We start from the raw sequence: 12,809 nt of genomic DNA, 5'->3' as shown, positions 1-12,809 counted from the left end.
GTGAAATCCTACCTGGACCAGATTTGCATGAAAATCTACTCCAGTGATCTTCTTCCTCTTCTCATTTTCTTCAGTTTCCCTTCTCAATGCTTCACCCAATTTCTCCCTCTCCCTCTCTTTCCTATCACCTGCAGGAATAAAGAAAGTTGGTGAAAGAGGAACAGAGTCTCCGATCAGGGAATAAAGTCCAATTAACTGCTCAGTACACTAAACCACAGAAAATACTTCGTTGAGGTGTCATAAGAACAGCCCTGCGTTCAGCATCTTGTTTCCCACAGTGGCCCATCAGATGCCTCTGGGAAGCCCACAAGCAAGAGATGAAGGCAGGGCCTCTCTCCCATGGCTACTGCCCTGCAACTGGTATTCAGAGGCGTGGAATTAGTTGCAGGGAAAGTAGTCAATAGGCAACAGGACGAGTAGCCATTGATAGACTTGTCCTCCATGAATTTGTCTAAGCCAGGGTTTCTTAACCTTGGGCCCCCAGATGTTGTTGGACTACAACTCCCATCATCCTCAGCCACAAAGGCCATGTCTGGGGATGATGGGAGTTGTAGTCCAACAACATCTGGGGGCCCAAGGTTAAGAAACCCTGGTCTAAGCCCCACTCAAAGCCATCCAAACTAACACACCACTAACAACAACAACAACAACAACAACAACAACAACAACAATAATAATAATAATAATAATAATAATAATAATTCGATTTCTACACCGCCCTCCCAAAAATGGCTCAGGGCGGTTTACACAGAGAAATAACAAACAAATAAGATGGAACGCTGTCCCCAAAGGGCTCACATTCTAAAAAGAAACATAAGATAGACTCCAGCAACATTCACTGAAGGGGTGTTGTGCTGGAGGTGGATAGGGCCAGTTACTCTCCCCCTGCTCAATAAAGAGAATCACCACGGTAAAAGGTGCCTCTTTGCCCAGTTAGCAGGGGTGTCCTGGATGATGAAAATAAATCAGCTGATCTTTCCTTATTTAATTTGATTCAACTCTTTTAATAAGTATTCAAAGCATATGAACCAACCACTGATGTCCTCCATGACATCCCCAAAATGTACTGATACAGACCAGCAAAAGCAGCGGTTCCTGTATGCCACATCCATCAACCAGGAGAAAGAGGGAGCCTTACCCAGCGAGGCCAGATGCCCAGAGGTCTCCTCCATGACTTCCCTGTGCAGAGCCCTTTGGCCTGGATCCAGCAGAGCCCACTCCTCCTCGGAGAAACACACAGCCACCTCCTCAAAGGACACCAGACCCTGAAAGGGGGAAGGAAAACAAGTTATCTGCCTGAGTGTTGTGAACAAGGTGTGGGTTCTTCTATAGCACCCACAGCTTCCTCGATGGCATTCAAAGTCTGCCTAGTGCTAGTGGGCACCTTTGATGGAAGGAAGGGGAAAGAGAGAGGTTCTTTCATGCAGAGAGAAGTGAGGCCTCCTCTCTCCCCAAAGGCTCTTCTCCTACCTGATCCAGTGACCGCACAGGAACCCTTTCCAATCCACAACCAAGAGGAGAAGGCCTAGAAGGGATCTCCAGGGTCATTTCACTGCCTGTGAGGGAAACAAATGAGGAGGGAAAGAGTTTTGTGCATTATCTGCATTTACATTTCAGTGCCTTGCGTGAAATCCAGGGGCGGAGCCACCATTGAGCAATAGGGTTCCAAGAACCCGGGGCACTGCCCCACAGGGGCCGCGCCTCATAGCCCTGACATGCTGCCCGTGTCTGACATCAGACAGGGGTGGGGGGTGGGTTGTAAATCGGCCAGCACTGCATTTGCAGCGTGGCCAGAGAGACTCTCCCTGCCTTTAAGGAAAGGAGAGTCTGGCCACTTTGCAAACACAGCATTGGCAGATTTAACTCCCGAACGGGGCTGAGCAGCCCTGTTCGGGAGCTAAACCACACCCCACCTGGTCTGATGTCAGACGCAGGGGGTATGGCTAAATGCTCCCTGCGTCTGATGTCAGACGCAGGGGGCGGGGCGAGGAGGGCTGCCACTGGCCTCCCTCCGCCACTGGTGAAATCCGTCCATCTCTAAATCACTTTTACATAACAAAAGCCTTGCTAGACTGGGCCCAAGGCCTATCTAGCCCGGCAACCTGTTTTCCACAGAGGCCCACCAGATGCCTCTGGGAAGCCAACAAGCAGGAGAGGAAGGCAGGCCCCCTCTCCTACCACTGATCCCCTGCAATTGGTATTTGGAAGCAACTTGCCTCTGAACCTGGTGCTATCATATAGCCAACAAAAGCAGTAGGCTAGTGGACTTGTCCTCCATCAATTTGTCTAAGCCAGCGTGGTGAGCCAGTGTGGTCTAGTGGTTAGAGTGCTGGACTAGGACCAGGGAGACCCGAGTTCAAATCCCCATTCAGCCATGAGACTTGCTGGGTGACTCTGGGCCAGTTACTTCTCTCTCAGCCCAACCTACCTCACAGGGTTGTTCTGAGGAGAAACTCAAGTATGTACTACAACGCCCTGGAGAGCGGGATATAAATGTAAATCATCATCATCATCATCATCATCATCATCATCCCTGTTTAAAGCCATCCAAGGTGATACTTCAAAGTCTCCCAAAAAGCCGCCACAGAAAGTGGAACTTTTTTGCCCGGGGATAATTCGGGCTAAATTCCATTGCACGGAGGGAAACCCGAATCATGTATGGATTGTTCCCCGACACCTCGGAGTGACTACGAGGTTAATCCCCCCGATGTGCGAATGCACACACCCAACACTCCTGGGGAACTCCAAAGTAAATTTGCTGTCTGGGAAATCCCCGGGAAATCCCTTCCCTGAAGTTCTTTGGCCCTTTTCAACGTCAGCTGGATTCTTCAGCCGTCTTTCATTCACTGGGGCTATTCACATGTGCAGGCAAAACCGGGCTAAGGAAGGCCAGCCCAGTTTTGCTGGTGCGTGTGAATTGCTGGGTGCCGCATGGCTCCCCCGGCGGCGCAGCAAATCCACTCAGCAGCAAAGCCTGCTGCTTAGCCCGGGTTTTGGGTGCGAGGGCACCCAGGAATCAGGCTGATTGTGTCGGTGCCACGCAGCTTCACACGGCACCAACACAAGAGCAGCCGCCCAGCTGGTTGCCTAGAGACTGCCCACAACGCACCGCAAACTCACGTGGTACATCATGGGAGTTCAAACCTCTGTGCTGCCGGGAACAGCAGGCAGGCATCTGGGCACACCACCCACTGCTCAGCAATGGCAAAGGAGATCGTCTGCAGGGGAGGTAAGCATTTCAAGGCTTCCTCCCCTCGCCCCTGTGATCCTGCTCTCCTGACGGTGAGAAAGGGCTCTTGATCTCCATGATGGGAAGATTCATGCAAGTCTACCTTTTGCCTTTTTTGGTTTGACTTTATTTAGCAGCTCCAGCACTCCGTGGCTTTAACCTCTGCTTTACAGCTTTGTTTGAAAGATTACCCTTTACTGATGCACCAACACATTGCTACCTTTTGAAATTCTTCTCAATACCAAACTAATTCGAGAGCCAACCTCTGCAATTTGATTTACAACCCTCCCTTACAAGATGTGCATCCCGAATGTCTAAAAGACCCCGAGACTCATAGAACCCTGCTAACTTGGCAAAGAGGCACCTTTTAATCTGGTGATTCTCCTTATTTAGCAGGGGGAGAGTAACTGGCCCTATCCACCCCCAGCACAGTACCTCCAGTGACTGTGGCTGGTGTCTATCTCATGTTTCTTTTAGATTGTGAGCCCCTTGGGGACAGGGATCCATCTTATTTATTAATTATTTCTTTGTGTAAACTGCCCTGAGCCATTTTTGGAAGGGCGGTATAGAAATTGAATTAATAACAACAACAACAACGAATGCAATAAGAGCAAAAGTAGAAAAATCCACAACAAACAGCAAGTGCCGCCTTTGTAAAGAAGCAGATGAAACTGTGGACCACCTAATCAGCTGTTGTAAAAAGAGCGCACAGACTGACCACAAACAAAGGCATGACAAGGTAGCAGGGATGATACACTGGAACATCTGCAAAAAATACAAGCTACCTGTAGTCAAACATTGGTGGGACCATAAAATTGAAAAAGTGGTAAAAAATGAAGATGCAAAAATATTATGGGACTTCCAACTACAAAGAGACAAACATCTGCCACACAATACACCAGATATAACTGTAGTTGAGAAGAAGGAAAAACAAGTTAAAATAATCGACATAGCGATACCAGAGGATAGCAGAATAGAAGAAAAAGAAATAGAAGAAGAAATAGAAAAAAATCACAAAATACAAAGATCTACAAATTGAAATTGAAAGGCTGAGGCAGAAAAAGCAGCTTTACTTGGAACAGCCTATATTATGCGACGATATCTATAATAACAGCAAGAACATTGATAATAAAATCCAGCCATCCCAGGTCCTTGGGAAGGACTCGATGTCTGGATAAAACAAACCAGTCAATAACACCTGTCTGACTGTGTAAACAAGAAATAATAATAATATAATATAATGTGCATGGTAACAGGACATGACTTGTTTAGCAAGCCAGAGGTTGCCAGTTCGAATCCCCGCTGGTATGTTTCCCAGACTATGGGAAAGTCCTATATCAGGCAGCAGCAATACAGGAAGATGCTGAAAGGCATCATCTCTTACTGCGCAGGAGATGGCAATGGTAAACCCCTCATGTATTCTACCAAAGACAACCACAGGGCTCTGTGGGCGCCAGGAGTCAACACCGACTCCACGGCACACTTTACTTTACTTTATTTTAACAAGAACATAAAAGCCGCTCAGTTGAAAGACACCCCATTCCTCCTTACCCAGCAAGGTGGTGCCTCCATCACCCTCCCCTGCAATCCCTCTGAACAGCTGCCTGGTGTCTGACAGAGACTTCTCTTTTTTCAGGAGATCAGCAACCACTTTCGCTAACATCCTCTCTGCCTGAAACAAGACCAACAAACAAACAAATCAGAGGGATTAAGAAAGGAATGGGTTTGTTTATTTTACGGAAGCTTCTGCCCCACATCTTGTGTACAAATCATCTCAGGGCAGTGATTACAAAGATATAAGGGTGGAGCTGCCAAGAAATGCTGCAGTGGATCCCGGGAATCCCCAAACGGCCCCCCATGTTAGCCAATGGGGTGGAATGTTTGTAATCTCAAATAGTTAACAGACATCATCATCATCATCATTATTATTATTATTATTAATTCAGTTTCTATACCGCCCTTCCAAAAATGGCTCAGGGCGGTTTACACAGAGAAATAATATATAAATAAGATGGATCCCTGTCCCCAAAGGGCTCACAATCTAAAAAGAAACATAAGATAGACACCAGCAACAGTCACTGGAGGTACTGTGCCGGGGGTTGTTAGGGCCAGTTACTCTCCCCCTGCTAAATAAAGAGAATCACCACATTAAAAGGTGCCTCTTTGCCAAGTTAGCTTGGGGATGCAGATAGTTGACAGACATGCAAGTGCTACCTGAGCCTTTGGCTAAGCATTATGAGGAAAAAACAATACTTAGCAACCAAGACAGGAGTCCCTGCTCTAACTTTGGTTTTACTTCATATAGAACTTCTAAAAATGTTTTCTAGGTATTTTTTGTGGAGAGAAATGTGTTCAATCCCAGCTCTCTCTCAAAGCCCTTCTTCCTCAGAAACAAAAAGCTATGAAATCGCTGAGAAGAATTTTAGATTTCTATCTCCCTGAGAAGTAGAAGACTTTGTGATAATCTTTCTAGGTCAGTGTATTCTTCACATGGGGTCCACCAGATGTTGCTGGACGGCAACTTCCAGCATCTTCAGCCACAATTTATTATGGCTGGGAATGCTGGGAGTTGTAGTTCAGCAACATCTGTCAGACTCCATGTGAAGAACCACTGTTCTAGCTGATAAATTCCCCATTCTTCTTGTTCAAGTCCTCCTCTTCCAACTTGCTAGAGTCCTATTACCTAGTGGGGATTTTTTAGAGCAGGGATCCTCAGCGTGGGTCCCCAGATGTTATTAGACCCATGATAAAAGCCTCAAAGGCTTTTGGTGAGGGATTATGGGAGTTGAAGTCCAATAACATCTGGGGATCCAACACTGAGAACCTGTTTTAGAGCACTGTGCCACATATTCTCAAACCTGGGAAATACCTGGATCAAGCACTCTCACCTGCTGCTCTTCCTGCCGCTTGGCCTCTGCCTGGCTCAGGAGGAAACCTTCTGCCAGGGCCACCGCCTGGGAACTGGTCTCCACTCCACACTCTCTGACCCAGCTCTCCATCTCTGGGGGCAGGACAGTCAGGAACTGCTCCAGGATCACCAAGTCCAGGATCTGCATCTTTGTGTGCTTTTCTGGCTTCAGCCACTGACGGCAAAGTCTGTGAATTCGGCTGCAAATCTCCCGGGGCCCCTCAGCCTCCTGGTAGCAGAACTGCCTGAGTCTCTGGCGCTTTGCAGCTGAGCTGGTGGTGTCCTCGTCCAGCATCTCCTGCACAGTTCTTTCCCAGAGGTCTCTGTCACTCCCAGACTGGATGACTTGTGGACCTTTTTCTGTTCCATGCCCTGATTCGTGACTGGCTGGGCTTTGCAAATCCATTTTCTCTCTGTACTCAGTCAAACAACAAATATTTATATATCACTTTTCAACAAAAGTTCCCAAAGCGGTTTACATAGATATAAATAAATAGATAAAATGGCTCCCTGTCCCCAAAGAGCTCACAATCTAAAAAAGAAACATGAGGGATGCTGTGCTGGGGATGGATGGATAGGGCCAGTTGCTCTCCCCCTGCTAAAGAGAATCACCACTTTAAAAAGATGTTTCTTTGCTCTGGTAGCAGGGCATATATTAGCAGATGAAGCCCTCAACACGGCCAAAATATTTCTTCACTTTAATGCTATTTTAATTGCCTGGGCAAGGAGCGTGAGGAGGCCACAGCCTAATCTCACAAGGCAACGATCCTTTATTGGTCACATTGGAAATTATTGTAATTTTCAGGCAAGCATATAATCCACACTCAAAACTCAGTTTCTCCCTGAGAAAAAGAAAGAAAAACACATCGTAAAGAATCGGAGAGAGCCACAGACTGAAACATTTTCACAATTCCCTCACTCAGAAGCATTTCCCTCACTCAGAAACTTTTTTAAAAGTTAAAGTAAAGGTTTTTAAAGAAACAGCAAACCATAGGAAAAGTTCTGCAGGGCATCAGGCAGAGATGAGGACCCTTCTCAGCCCTGCAACCTGAGTTTCTTAGAAGATGCCAAGAACTGTATCTATTACACTAAAAGCAGGCGCTATACTAAGCTATGCTCTTTCCCTGAAATTGAGAAATATGGGGGCTTATGCCGAATTCAGCCAAAAGCTTCTTATATTGAGTCACACTTTTCGGACACCTTGGGTTATACAAGACTGCTTTGCCAGGCAGCTTCTCTCCAAAATCTTGGGACAGAAATAATGCAGCATTATTGTATTGAGAGGCCAAGACTCTCCAGGGTTTCAGGTAGGAGTCTTTCCCAGCCCTAGGAACATAGGAATCTGCTTTATGATGAGTCAGATCATATCTTCCAGTTCAGTATTCTCTACACAGACTGGCAGAGGCTTCTCCAAGGTTGCAGGCAGGAGTCTCTCCCAGCCTTATCTTGGAGGTGCCAGGGAGGGAACTGGGAGCCTAAATGCTCTTCCCAAAGTGGCCTCATTCCTTAAAGGGAACATCTTACAGTGTTCACACATGTAGTCTCTCATTCAAATGCAACCAAGGTGGACTCTGTTTAGCAAAGGGGACAATTCATGCTTGCTACCACAAGACCAGCTCTCCTCCAGGTGCTCCCAGGCACAGGGAGATGGTGTCAGGGCTTGAACCTGGGCCCTTCAGTGTGCAAAGCATATTTTTCTTTAATTATTTAAAATATCTATACCCTGCCCCTGCAGTACAAAACTGCTCAGGGCAGCTCACAACAATAAAATAGATCCAACGTAAAATAAAACTAATACAATTAACCAAATTAAGTAAAGAAGTTAAAATGTCCAGGCTATGGTCAGCGTTCCCACTAACAAGGATTCCCAGATACTGCTGACTGCAACTCCCAGCATCCCCAGCTGCAATAGCCTTTGTTTGGGGTGATTGGAGTTGTAGTCAAAAACATTTGGGAATGTCTGTTAGAGGGAACCCTAGCTATGGTCTACTATCACTGAGTTACGGCCCCATTCCCATGCATAAGGAGACTGGACTGGAAACACCCCATTTTGCATGGTTGGGGACCCATTTATGATAACCCGATTCCAACACGTCTGCATTTTATAGGGCTCTTCCACAAACTGATCTCCTTGCCTGGCATTCCCAGCAATGCACCCACCCTCTCCTTCCGCCTGCGGAACTCCCCGTCTGCAACGGACCCACCAGACCCCTGCAAAGATGCTGCTGATCTTCTGGAGGACGCAGGACTGGGTGGGCGGGGCGTGAGCGACTAAGGATTCCCGGCCCCGCCTGATAAGAGGCCCCTCTAGGAACCGACCCTCGCTGACTTTAACCCTAACCCTGATTGAATCAGCAGCAAAAAGGGGAACAAACGTGCCTCTTTCTTTCCCTGGCCCTTCAAGCGAAAAAAGGAATGCGACGCCAGCATTTTTGTCAAAAAGGCTTTTAGATCTTTCCCCCCACAATGTCCAGTAGATCGGGAGTTCCCAACCTTGGGTTCCCAGCTGATGTGGGACTACAACTCCCATCATTCCCCTTGGCTCAAGGTTGGGAATCTAAAAAGCACGGCCGGGGTATTCTCAGGCCACCCACGCTCCTTCCCCTCCCGCGTGCGCTTTTTAGAAGCTTCTTTGCAGGAGGAGGAGGGATCCGATGAATGCTTTGAGATAAGGGGAGTCTCATGTGTGCAAGGAAGGAACATGAAATTGTGTGTATGTGTGTGTGTGGGGGGGTGTTGTATAAAATACAGTCATGTCACTTAAGCACTTTCAGAGGCATCCTCCCTCCAGTTGAAATCCTGTTTTGATACCGTGAGTCTCGTAAAACAAAATAATAAACATAAATTATTATTTGTTAGCCACCTCGTAACAGATTGTTCTCTGGGCGGCAAATTAGTGTGTAGCCCGTTCAGTCTCTTTACTCATGGAGATGGGGATGTAGCTCAGAAGTAGAGCATCTGCTGCTGTGCCTGCCTGCTGAAGGACCCAGGTTCAGTACCTGGCAGCATCTCCACACTGGGCTGGGATGGAAAGCCTCCTGCCTTAAACTTTAGAGAGGCGCTGCCAGTCAGTGTGCAGACTGTAGACAATAATGAGCTAGCTGGACCAAGGGTCTGATTTGTTATAAGGCAGCTTCCTCCTATGTTCCCTTTGACATTCTTTTGAGAGGCATCTCAGGGTTAAGAGCATAAGAAGAGCCCTGCTGGATCAGGCCCAGGGCCGATCCAGATCCAGTCCAGCATTCTGTTTCCTACGGTGACCCACCAAGTGCCTCCGAGAAGCCCATGGGCAAGAGGAGAAGGCATGCGCTCGCCTCTTGCTGTTGCTCCCCTGCAACTGGTAAAGAGGGAGCTTGATGGTAATAGGAGAGAGGCAAAAAGACTGTGATAGATGAGTGGCTTCTGGGATCTGGTGAATAGTTATTTTTGTTTAGAGAGGAGTCTCCAGGATGGGAAGGTTGGTTCTGAAGTGCCGCATCCTGCTCCTTCTCCTCCCGGAGGTTGTCTTGGATCTCTTTCCACTGTCCAAGAGAACCCTTTCTGGCATGAGAGGGGGCAGGCTGACTTGGGAACCAAACGCAACCAGCACCCTAGTCCTTGACGGAGGCGATGCAGATGTCTGGGCTGGATGGTCAGCTATGCATGCAGTTTGGCATTCCCCGGGAATCTTGGATTAAATAATCTTTTTAGATTGTGAGCCCTTTGGGGACAGGGATCCATCTTATTTATGTATTATTTTTCTGTGTAAAGCGCCTTGAGCCATTTTTGGAAGGGCGGTATAGAAATCTAAATAAATAAGAATATAAGAACAGCCCTGCTGGATCAGGCAGCAGTTGAGCGCATGCTCTCCTGCTGTTACTACCCTGCAGCTGGTACTCAGAGGCATCCTGCCTTTGAGGCTGGAGGTGGCCTATAGCCCTCCAACTCTTAGCCAATGATAGACCTCTCCTCCATGAAATTATCCAAACCCCTCTTAAAGCCATCCAGGTTGTTGACTGTCACCACATCGTGTGGCAGATAATTCCACAAATTGATTATGTGTTGTGTGAACAAGTATTTCTGTTTGTTGGTCCTAGATTTCCTGGCAATCAGTTTCATTGGATGACCCCTGGTTCTAGTGTTATGTGAGAGGGAGAAGAATTTCTCTATATTCACTTTCTCCACACCATGCATGATTTTATAGACCTCTATCATGTCTCCCTGCAGTTGTCTTTTTTCTAAACTAAATAGCCCAGGTGTTGTAGCCTAGCCTCATAAGAAAGGTGCTCTAGGCCCCTGGTCATCTTGCTTGCCCTCTTCTACACCTTTTCCAGTTCTACAATGTCCTTTTTTAGATGTGGTGACCAGAATTGTACGCAGTACTCCAAGTGTGGTCGCACCATAGTTCTGTATAAGGACATTATAATATTAGCCGTTTTATTTTCAATCCCCTTCCTAATGATCCCTAGCATGGAATTGGCCTTTTTCACAGCTGCTGCACATTGAGTCAACACGTTCAACGAACTGTCCACCATGATCCCAAGATCCTTCTCCTGGTCAGTCACCGACAGCTCAGATTCCATCAGCATAAACTTGCAGTTGGGGTTCTTTGTCGCAATGTGCATCACTTTGCACTTGCCAACATTGAACCACACTTGCCACTTTGTCGCCCACTCCCCCAGTTTGGAGAGATCCTTTTGGAGCTCCTCACAATCAGTTTTGGATTTCACTACCCTAAAGAGTTTGGTATCATCTGAAAATTTGGCCACCTTGCTGCTTACCCCTGCATCTAGATCATTTATGAATAAATTAAAAAGCACCAGTCCCAGTATAGAACCCTGGGGGACCCCACTTCTTACTACCCTCCATTGTGAAAATTCTCCATTTATACCTACCCTCTGTTTCCTGTCTTTCAACCAGTTAGTAATCCACACATGTACTTGTCGCCTTATCCCATGACTGCTGAGTTAACTCAAGTGTCTGATGAGGCAATGGTTCTCCATCATCTCAGGCAGGAATCTCTCCCAGCCCTACACAGAGATGCCAGTGAGTGAACCTAAGACTTTCTGCATGCAGATGCTCTGCCACTAAGCTATGGCCCCATCCCCTATCTTGCTATGTTCACATGTAGTCTGCCATCCAAATGCAAACCGAGGCAGACCCTGCTTAGACAAGGGGACAATTCATGCTCACTTGCCCAAGTCCAGCTCTTGTCTCATGAGACACTGAACATGAACATGTTAAGTTTACACTTTTAAAAAACCACCCCTGCTAACTGGGCAAAGAGGCACCTTTTACCGTGGTGATTCTCTTTATTTAGCAGGGGGAGAGTAACTGGCCCTATCCACCCCCAGCATAGAATCTCTCCAGTGACTGTTGCTGGTGTGTGTCTTATGTTTCTTTTTAGAATGTGAGCCCTTTGGGGACTGGGAGCCATCTTATTTGTTATTTCTCTTTGTAAACCGCCCTGAGCCATTTTTGGAAGGGCGGTATAGAAATCAAATTATTATTATTATTATTATTATTATTATTATTATTATTATTATTATTATTAAAAATCCAAAATTAAAAACTCCATACTGGGAAACTTGGCAAACAAATGGGGTTAAATTACAATTTTAAAAAAAATTACAACAAAAAATGCAAAGGAAAATATGATAATTTAACTTTTCCCTGTTCCATACAAGATATGATCTTATCTCCAGTTTGACCAAAAATACCAGTTTCTGGGGAACAGCATTAGGAGGGGGAAAGAAATCTCTGTGCTGCCATCTCTCAGGATTAAATAGAGATAAATCAGTTCATGACTTAATCACAGGATTTAAAAAACAAACCAACCAGAAACTCCTGGGAACTGCATTTCAAATATTTATTAACATGAATAACCAACTCATCAGAAAGGATCAGATGCTCAAAATAAAGAACTTTAAAATATACGAGCAGAAGATTCATTTAATAAAGAGAGCTGTCTAAGGAGGTGTAATATAGAAGTGAAAGAGGCTACATGTCAACTGAGGAAGAAATCTGCATAACTCAAAAGCTTACATACTGCATCATAAACACAATGGGTATGTGCGGCATTCATTTTCTGATGGGTTTGCTTCATATGACCGACAAAGACCAAGTGTCTTCCTTGCTGTCCTCTAACCCACAATTTCACAGTAAGAGCCTTTTCCCTCAGTTCCCTCCTTCATTAACTTGCTGGGACCGCGGTCAGAGTTACATACAGACTTAGGAAGCCTGAGTCAGGCTGGTGGTCCACCTTGGCTTGCCACCATGAGCTGTTGCGGGATCTTCAGAGGAGAGAGAGAACGACCTCTCTATGCCTGGCTTTTCAAACCCTTCTGGTGGGCGATGGCCGGGATGGACCCCTTGGGCATGCAAGGCTGCAAGACTTTCTTTGGCTCTTTCACTAGGACTCTGCCACTCATCTTATTTGTCTTCTTGGGAAATTTCTCCACACCAACATAGGAAGCTGCCATACTGAGTCAGACCATGGGTCCATCTAGCTTAGTATTGTTTACACCAGGCCTGCTCAACTTTGCCCCCCTCCAGCTGCTTTTGGACTACAACTCCCATAATCCCTTGCCACAGTGGCCAATAACCAGGGATTATGGGAGTTGTAGGCCAACATCTGCAGGAGGGCTGAAGTTGAACAGGCCTGGTCTACACAGACTAGCTTCTCCAAGGTTG

At 46.5% G+C, this 12,809-nt stretch overlaps 1 protein-coding gene across 1 annotated transcript in view; it reads right to left on the bottom strand.

The window, feature by feature from the left end:
• The window catches only part of LOC128342028 (zinc finger protein 420-like), a 30,026-nt gene that overhangs the window by 2,735 nt on the left and 14,482 nt on the right, over window positions 1–12,809 (bottom strand). The gene's annotated exons all lie outside the window — the stretch shown is intronic.

This window comes from Hemicordylus capensis, chromosome 2 (genome assembly GCF_027244095.1).
Source record: "Hemicordylus capensis ecotype Gifberg chromosome 2, rHemCap1.1.pri, whole genome shotgun sequence".
Lineage (NCBI taxonomy): Eukaryota > Metazoa > Chordata > Lepidosauria > Squamata > Cordylidae > Hemicordylus > Hemicordylus capensis.
This window is presented reverse-complemented; position numbering and strand designations above follow the sequence as displayed.